Consider the following 7,987-nt stretch of genomic DNA (forward strand, 5'->3'; position numbering starts at 1 on the left):
AAAGAATTGGAGGGACCACCACAAGTTACATGAGATCTAGGCAGATAAGGCATCCAGCTGGAGGAACTAGCACCTTTTCCTTTGACAACAGCAGTTTTTCTCCCCTGCCCAACCCAACATCTCCAGGACTGTCTGCATAGCACTCACCCTAGGTAGAACAAAAAATAACCTTTGAGGTTCCTTCCAACCTCTTCAGATTATATTATTTGGAGATCCTGTCTCTTTCCTTTCCAAGGGAATCATTTGGTACCAATCATATCATCTTTGGGCCCTCATGGTTCCTTCTCCCACTTCTACAAGTTTTGATAGCTCCCATCCTAAACCATTTCAAATGCCTGGAGAGGAACAGAATTGGACAAAACCCTGGGGGTCTAAGTAACAATGAGAAGCCTTCTAACACTATCCTTCCCCCTCAATCTACTCTAGCTTCCAATTATTAAAACTAAAGCCACTCTTCAGCAAAGCTGGGGGTACTTCTTTCCAACCTCTCAAACCACAATATAAAAGGCTGACAAAAAGGAAAGGTCCCAGTGGCTGTGCACATCAGTCAGCCTCCCTATACTGCCTCTTTTCAAGGCAGATCCATTATGGGAGAAGCTGCAGATCCACAGATGCAACATATGGGAGAGGGGGGTGGAGTCAAAAGGGAGGGCATTTATTACTACAGGTTTAACAACATGTGAAATGTTGGAACATGTGTTCCCACCCTCAGCACTGACAGTTGACATTCTCCCACTCCTGCACTACTTCTCATCTGCCTGGTTCATTCATCCATTCAACAAGCATTGACTAAGCACTTACTATGTGCCAGGCACTGTGCTGGCTCCTGGCAATACAGATACAAAAACGAAACAGTCCCTCTCCTCGATGTGCTTCTCTTCTAATGGTTCTGATTCTAACATTTCTGGTAGAAAGGGCCTGAAACCTATGGGACAACTAGTGGGCTGGCTCTCTGCCATGACCCGGATGCTCTGCTGCTACTTCTTGCTTTACTTTGAGACTCGCCTCAAATCCTACCTTTTGCAAGAGGTTTCTCCTGGTCTTCCTCCTCCACTTCCTTCAGTACCTTTCCTCAGAGACTACCCACTATTTAGTATGTAAGCAGTTACTTACATGTTGACTCCCCCAGTGTTTGGCACATAGTAATCACTTCATAAATGCTTGTTTCATGTTCAACAAACAAAACACTATCACTGATGCGGGATGCCCTGGGTTGAGAACTGCCTCCTGTTATGACCCATTAGTATCCTATCAATGTTGCTCCAGACTCCCCTTCTGCACGACTCCCCTATTACCTAATTACAGTACTCAGTGCCTTTTTTCCTTCCAAGTTCCACCAGAGACTTAATCACAGGGTCGCCTCTTGATGTAGCTAGTTTGGATCATTTTTGTCACAGGTCTGTGCCCATCCTCTAAGGTCACCTGTTGGATTTGTAGGTCCCTGAGAATCGTTCCCATATTCCAGTATCCTTTTACCATGCGGCTTTGCACACACAAGAGAATATTCCACCTACGATGCTGAGGAAAGCTCTTCTAAGAGGGCTTCCCTACCATCCTAACAGCCTGTCTACTCCCACACACCACCGCTAGCCCTGCTTTCCCTAACGATAAAGTGAACACACACAGAGAAGGCAGAGAGAAAGCAGTGCAGAGCTTGCCCCCAAGACTATCTCCTAAGGAACCCTAGAGAGCATTTGAAAGCAGGTCTCTAAAACCGGCATGGGGAGGGAGCCTGATATGACGAAGTGTGTGTGTGTGTGTGGGGGGGAATACCCCGGGGTTGACCCTTATGTCAGTCTCACCCCTGTCCTACGGCTCTCCCCTCTCCCCTCCAGCACTCCCTTCGGGGGATCTCTGAGCGGAGGTCCGGGCCCTCTTCTCCCCCCCCCCCCCCGCCCCAGGCCTGGGGGGCCTCTTGCTGTGTTTTAGTGATTGTTACTAAGGGCTGCGGTGGCCCGGGCGGGGCCACGCGACGGACGGACCTCGGCTCTCCAGCTGGAAGCCTTCCGGGGTCCTGACTTCGCCTACCAAGTGCGAAGAGTCTCTTCGGCCAGGAGTCTGCCTTCCCCCTCCTCCTTAGCTCCGGGACGCCCGGCTTTCCTTCCCACGGCCGGCGGAGAGTGCCGCCTCCTCCCCAGCCCGGCCCCGGGCGAAGGAGGGGGCGGGGACCTCGGAGGAGGGGCCGGCCCCGCCCCCCCAGCTGGGGGACTGGGCTCCCGGCCTCCCGGTCTCCCCGGTCCCCGGGCCGGCTCCTCGTGACCTTGGGCCGGTCCGGAGCAGGCGAGCGGGAGGGCTGCGCGGCGATACGCCGTGGGCGGCCCCGGCTACCCCGCCCCCGGGCGGCAGGGCCTCCCTCACTCCCTCACTCACCGAGGCCGCCGCCGCCGCCGCCAGCCCTGCTCTCGGCTCTCCGGGCCCCTTGGCAACCCGCTCCCGGTTCCGGTTCCGGCGTTGGCGTTGGCGTCGGTTCCGGTTCCGGTCCGCCCGCTCCCTACGCCTCTCTCGTCCCGTCCCTCCTCCCCCCGCCCGGCGCCGCCGCGGCCGCCGCTTGTTTTGTTTCGACTCGAAGTTGCGGCGGCTGCGGCGGCGGAGGGAGGAGAGAGCGAGCCCGTGACGCACTTCCGGGAGAGGTGCGGAGGGGGCTAGGGGCTAACGAGAAGGGGGAGAGAAGAGGGCGAGGCCACGTGACCCGCTGGGGTACGGGTCGTTTCCTGAGCAGGCCTGCCGGTCACGTGGTCGCCAGGCCCTGGAGGCGGAGCGAAGTCGCGTGAGCGTCGCCCTCTTCCGAGCTTCCACACGCCGCCGTTTGGCTCGCGTGTACCGTGCCGCTTTGCTTTGTTCTTCTGTCGCCGGGCTTTTTAGCCTAACCATTCCGGGAAGATGACTTCGAAGTGTGTGAGAATACGCAGTAGTAAATTACCTTAGTAATATAGTGTTTGATCGATCCAAAGAGCCAAGCTTTTGGGGCCAAGAACTCAACTGTTAGACAAACTCTGCAGAGAAAAGTGGCAGAAACTACGTATAGACCAACATCTCGCACCATATACCAAACTAAGAACAAATCTGTACGCGACTGAGACGTAAAATGTGAGACCCTAACTAAATTAAGAGAGCACGGAACACTTTACCTGTCAATTATGTCCAAAAGGGAAGAATTGATGACCAAATGAGAGATAGCATATGGGATATCAAATGGATAGTAGTGGTTGTATTAAATCTAAAAGGGTTTGCACAAACAAAACCAATACAACAAGATTATAAGGAAAGCAGAAAGCTGGGGGGGGGGGGAAGATTTGTTTTTTACAGTATGTCTGATAAAGGCTTCATTTTTCAAATAGATAAGAGAAGCGAGTCAAATTTGTAAGAATACAAGTCATTCCCCAATTGGGGGAAATGTCAAAGGATATGAATAGGCAGTTTTCAGACAAAAAAAAAATCAAAGCTTTAAAAATGCTCTTAATCACTATTTATTAGAGAAATGCAAAATAAAACAACTCTACCTCAAACCTATCAGGTGGGCTAATATGACAGAAAAAGAAAATGATAAATGTTGGAGGGGGTCTGGGAAAATTGGGATACTAATGTTCTTTTTTGTTTGTTTGTTTGTTTGTTTGTTTTGTTTTTAGCGAGGCAATTGGAGTTAAGTGACTTGCCCAGGGTCACACAGCTAGCAAGTGTTAAGTGTCTGAAGCTGGATTTGAACTCAGGTACTCCTGAATCCAGGGCCGGTGCTCTATCCACTGCGACACCTAGCTGCCCCTTACTAATGTTCTTTTGCTGAAGGTGTAAATTGATCCAACCATTCTGGAGAGCAATTTGGAATTATGCCCAAAGAGTTAGGAATCTGTGCATACCCATTGACCCAGTAATATCATTACTAGGTCTGTATCCCAAAGAGAATTTTTTTTTAATGGAAAAGGACCTATTTGTACAAAAATAGCAGCTCTTTTTGTGGTGGCAAAGAATTGGAAATCAAGGGGACCCCCATTAATTGGGGAATAGCTGATTCAGTTATGTTATATGATTGTAATGAAATACTATTTGTGCTATGTGAGAAACGGGTAATTGTCTCCTCTCAATGTGGATATAACAGTCAGTCATACTCCTCCTGACCTGTTTGTAGGACAAAGGTCTCAGATCCCCTCCTCCCCCTCAGGTTAGCAAGGTCACATGGTTCAAGGAGCCCTGGTCTCAATTAGGTCCTCTCCAGAGTTCTGTCCGTATAAGGAAGTATAAGGTCCACTCCTGAGTTATGCCCATACAAGGAAGAGGGGTGGGAATACTGTGTTCTGATTAGCTAGTTTTTGCGTGTAGATTGTAACCCCGACCAGTGATGAAAAAGGGGAAGGTCCATTCGTGTTAGGGACTAGGGTATAAAACAGGGCTTGTGAGCCCCCTTTCGGGGCACCCACTAGCTGCACACTAAGGTGCCTCCTTCTCATGAGAAGAAAATAAAGCCTTTGTCACCTCGCTGCTGAGTTCCTGAGAATTATTGAGAACAGGATGAATTTTTCCCTCACATGCTATAAGATATGAGCTAGGTGGTTTCAGAAAAAACCTGGAAAGGTTAAATAAATTATGAAAAGTGAAGTGAGAACACTGTACCCAGTAACAACAATGTTGTATGATGATCAACTGTGAATGACAATTATGCTCATCAATATAGTGATCCAAGATAATTCCAAAGGATTTATGATGAAGAATGCTATCCACCTCCACAGCTAATGGAATCTGAATGCAGATCTCAAGTCACAGTTTCACTTCTTTTGGGGGGGGGGGTGTGGGGGGTGTCTGTTTTCTTTCACAACATAATTTGGAAATAATGTTTTGTATGACTTCTTATGTATAACCCATATAAAATTGCTTACTACATCAGGGAGCAGGGAGAAAGGGAGAGAATTTGGAATTCAAAACTTTTTTTTTAAAAGAATGTTGCGGAGGGTGGGGTGTGGGGAGCAGCTAGGTGGTGCAGTGGATAGAGCACCGCCCTGGATTCAGAAGGACCTGAGTTCAAATTTGACTTCAGACACTTGACACACTACCTGTGTGACCCTGGGCAAGTTACTTAACCCTCATTGCCCTGCCCCCCAAAAAACGTTAAAAATTGTTTTTCCATGTAATTGGAAAAAATTATTAAATAAAAAAAAGAAGTATCTGAGACAAATCTATTATGCCTTCCCTCCTACCCAGCCTGGCTCATGCAGGGTACTTCATTAACACTTGGGGACTGCTGATTGCTCCAGAGATCTCTGCTGGTTATATATATACCCCGAGGATATTAAACACAAATAAAGGTCTCCTCTAAACAAAACGGAAACTCTTTCTGGAGTACCAAGAAGTAGGACTAAGTGAGGTGCCCAATAATTGGGGAAGGCTAAACAAATTATAATGAGGCAGCTAAGTGGTTCAATGGTTAGCATACTGGCCCTGAAATCAGGAAGACTCATCTTCCTGAGTTCAAATCTCAGACACTTCTTGCTAGCTGTATGACCCATGGGCAAGTCACTTTACCCTGTTTGCCTCTGTTTCTTCATCTGTAAAATGAGCTAGAGAAGGAAATGACAAATCACTCCTGTATCTTTCCCTAGAAAATCCCCAAAATGGGGTCACAAAGAGTTGACACGACTGAAAAAATGACTGAACAACAAAACAAATTGTAACTTAGGAATGGGACTGAATTTGAGATGCAGTAAGAAGCTAGGAGTATGAGGAATAGAGAGAAACCTGTATAGACTGAAGCAAAGTAAAATAAGTAGAACCAGGAAAACGATATAAACCACAAATAGTAAGTGGAAAGAACCTCTAAATGGAGCCAGGCCGTGTGATTATAATGATTGTCATCATGTTCTGGAAGAAGGGAGGGAGAAATAACTGGCCTTCCCTCCTTTCCCTGGAGTGGGGAGAAATTAGCACTGCACGTGGCTCATCCAAGTGCTTTTAATGCTCAGTTATTTCCCATTGGATAGAAAGAAAGCTCCTGAGTGAGCTCCCAAACTCATGATCGCTCCAAAAAACATCCAAATAACGCCATAGGAAAATGCCCAGCACAGGAAAACTCACAGAAGAATGTGCTGAAATCATCTTCTAACCAAGAACGGCTTAGAAGGTCAGAAGGAGGGAGCTGCTGTGCTGATACAGGAGTCGAGCCCAACCCCACAGTCACTCTGACGCAGATCCAGTCCCAGGAAGGCTTCACCAGAGAAGCAGACCCCCAGAGCCTCTCAATCAGCTGAAGCCCCAGTGTTGTCTGGAACTAAGCTCACAGTCTGGTGAATGGGCTGAGTCCTGGGCAGGGGAGAGACTACAGGGTTCTATGCTGGTGCTAAGGCAGAACTTGGATTTTACACCCCTGCTGAGAACCAGGAGGTAGGCTCGAGTAGCAGTGGGGAAGGGCCACAGACTCGTCAGAGCTAACAACCACAACACACAAAGCTGGTTGATTAGCAAGTTGGTCTGGGGTCATCTAAGGACCAGGGAACAGGCCAGGTGAGTGAAGAACTTGATTCTCCTTAAATCATACCACCTGGGTATATGAATACAATGGAATACTATTGTGCTGTAAGAAATGATGAGCAGGAGGAGTTCAGAGAAACCTGGAGGGTCTTACGGGAGCTGATGATGAGTGAGATGAGCAGAACCAGAAGAACATTGTACACAGTATCATCAACATTGAGTGTTGACCTACTGTGATGGACTATATTCTTCTCACCAATGCAATGGTACAGAAGAGTTCCAGGGAACTCATGATGGAAGAGGATCTCCAAATCCAAGAAAAAAAAAGAACTGTGGAGTATAGATGCTGATTGAACCATACTATTCCTTTTGTTTTGGGTGCTGTTGTGTTTTTTTTTTCTATTTTGAGGTTTTGCATCACTGCTCTGATTTTTTCTCTTGTAACAGGATTAATGCAGAAATAGGATTAATGTTATTATGTGTGTATATATATATGTGTGTGTGTATATATCTATATCTATATGTATATAGATATATAGATATAACCTATATCAGATTACCTGCTGTCTAGGGGAGGGGGGGAGGGAGGGAGAAAAATCTGAAATTGTAAAGCTTGTATAAACAAAAGTTGAGAACTATCTTTACATGTAACGGAAAAAATAAAATACCTTATACATAAAAAAAATAAATCATACCACCTGGGACTTCTTAAGCTTGGGATACTGCAGCCTGGAAACAGTGCCCCATTTTAAGGAGCTGAAAGTCAAGTAAAAGAAAGGCAAGATAAACAGAGAAAGGTGAGGACCATAGAAAGTTTCTTCAGTAACAAGGAAGACTATGGGGCACCCTCAGAGGAAGATGTCAACATCAGGGCTCCTATATCTAAAGCTTCCAAGAAAAATATGAATTGATCTCAGGCCATAAAGGTGCTCAAAAAGGACTTTGAAGATAAAGTTAGAGAGGTAGAGGAAAAAATGGAAAGAGAAATGAGGGAGATGCAGGAAAGACATGAGAAAAAAGTCAACAGCTTGAAAAGTCAAATTGGCTAAATGGAAAAGGAGGTACAAAAGCTCTCTGATGAAAATAATTGCCTAAGAATGAGGATTAAACAAATGGAAGCCAGTGAATTTATGAGAAACCAAGACACAATAAAGCAAATCCAAATGAATGAAAAAATAGAGGGCAATGTGAAATATCTTCTGGGAAAAAACTGCTGACCTGGAAAATAGGTCCAGGAGAGATAATTTGAAAATTATTGGTCTACCTAAAAACCATGATCAAGGAAAGAGCTTAGACACCATCTTCCAAGATATTCTCAGGGAAAACTGCCCTGAAATTCTAGAAGAAGAAGCTAAAATAGAAATTGAAAGAATCCACTGATCACCTCCAGAAAGAAATCCCAAAAGGAAAACTAGGAATATTATAGCCAAATTCTAGAGCTCTCAGGTCAAGGAGAAAATATTGCAAGCTGTCAAAAAGAAAGAATTCAAGTACTGTGGAGCCCCAGTCAGGATAGCACAAGATCTAGCAGCCT

The 7,987-nt window shown here is 46.3% G+C and overlaps 1 protein-coding gene across 4 annotated transcripts in view; it reads right to left on the minus strand.

Annotated features, from left to right (window-relative positions):
- Positions 1-2,512, minus strand: part of USP19 (ubiquitin specific peptidase 19) — a 31,402-nt gene extending 28,890 nt beyond the window's left edge. For 3 of the 4 annotated variants that reach the window (XM_043981215.1, XM_043981210.1, XM_043981197.1), the window contains exon 1: positions 2,371-2,512. The gene's annotated coding sequence lies outside the window, so the exon portion shown is untranslated. Of the gene's footprint in view, positions 1-2,028; positions 2,227-2,370 lie in introns of those variants that run through there. The other variant, XM_043981203.1, reaches the window with a different exon arrangement.
- Between the last annotated feature and the right edge of the window lie 5,475 nt (positions 2,513-7,987).

The sequence above is a fragment of the Dromiciops gliroides genome, chromosome 1 (genome assembly GCF_019393635.1).
Source record: "Dromiciops gliroides isolate mDroGli1 chromosome 1, mDroGli1.pri, whole genome shotgun sequence".
Lineage (NCBI taxonomy): Eukaryota > Metazoa > Chordata > Mammalia > Microbiotheria > Microbiotheriidae > Dromiciops > Dromiciops gliroides.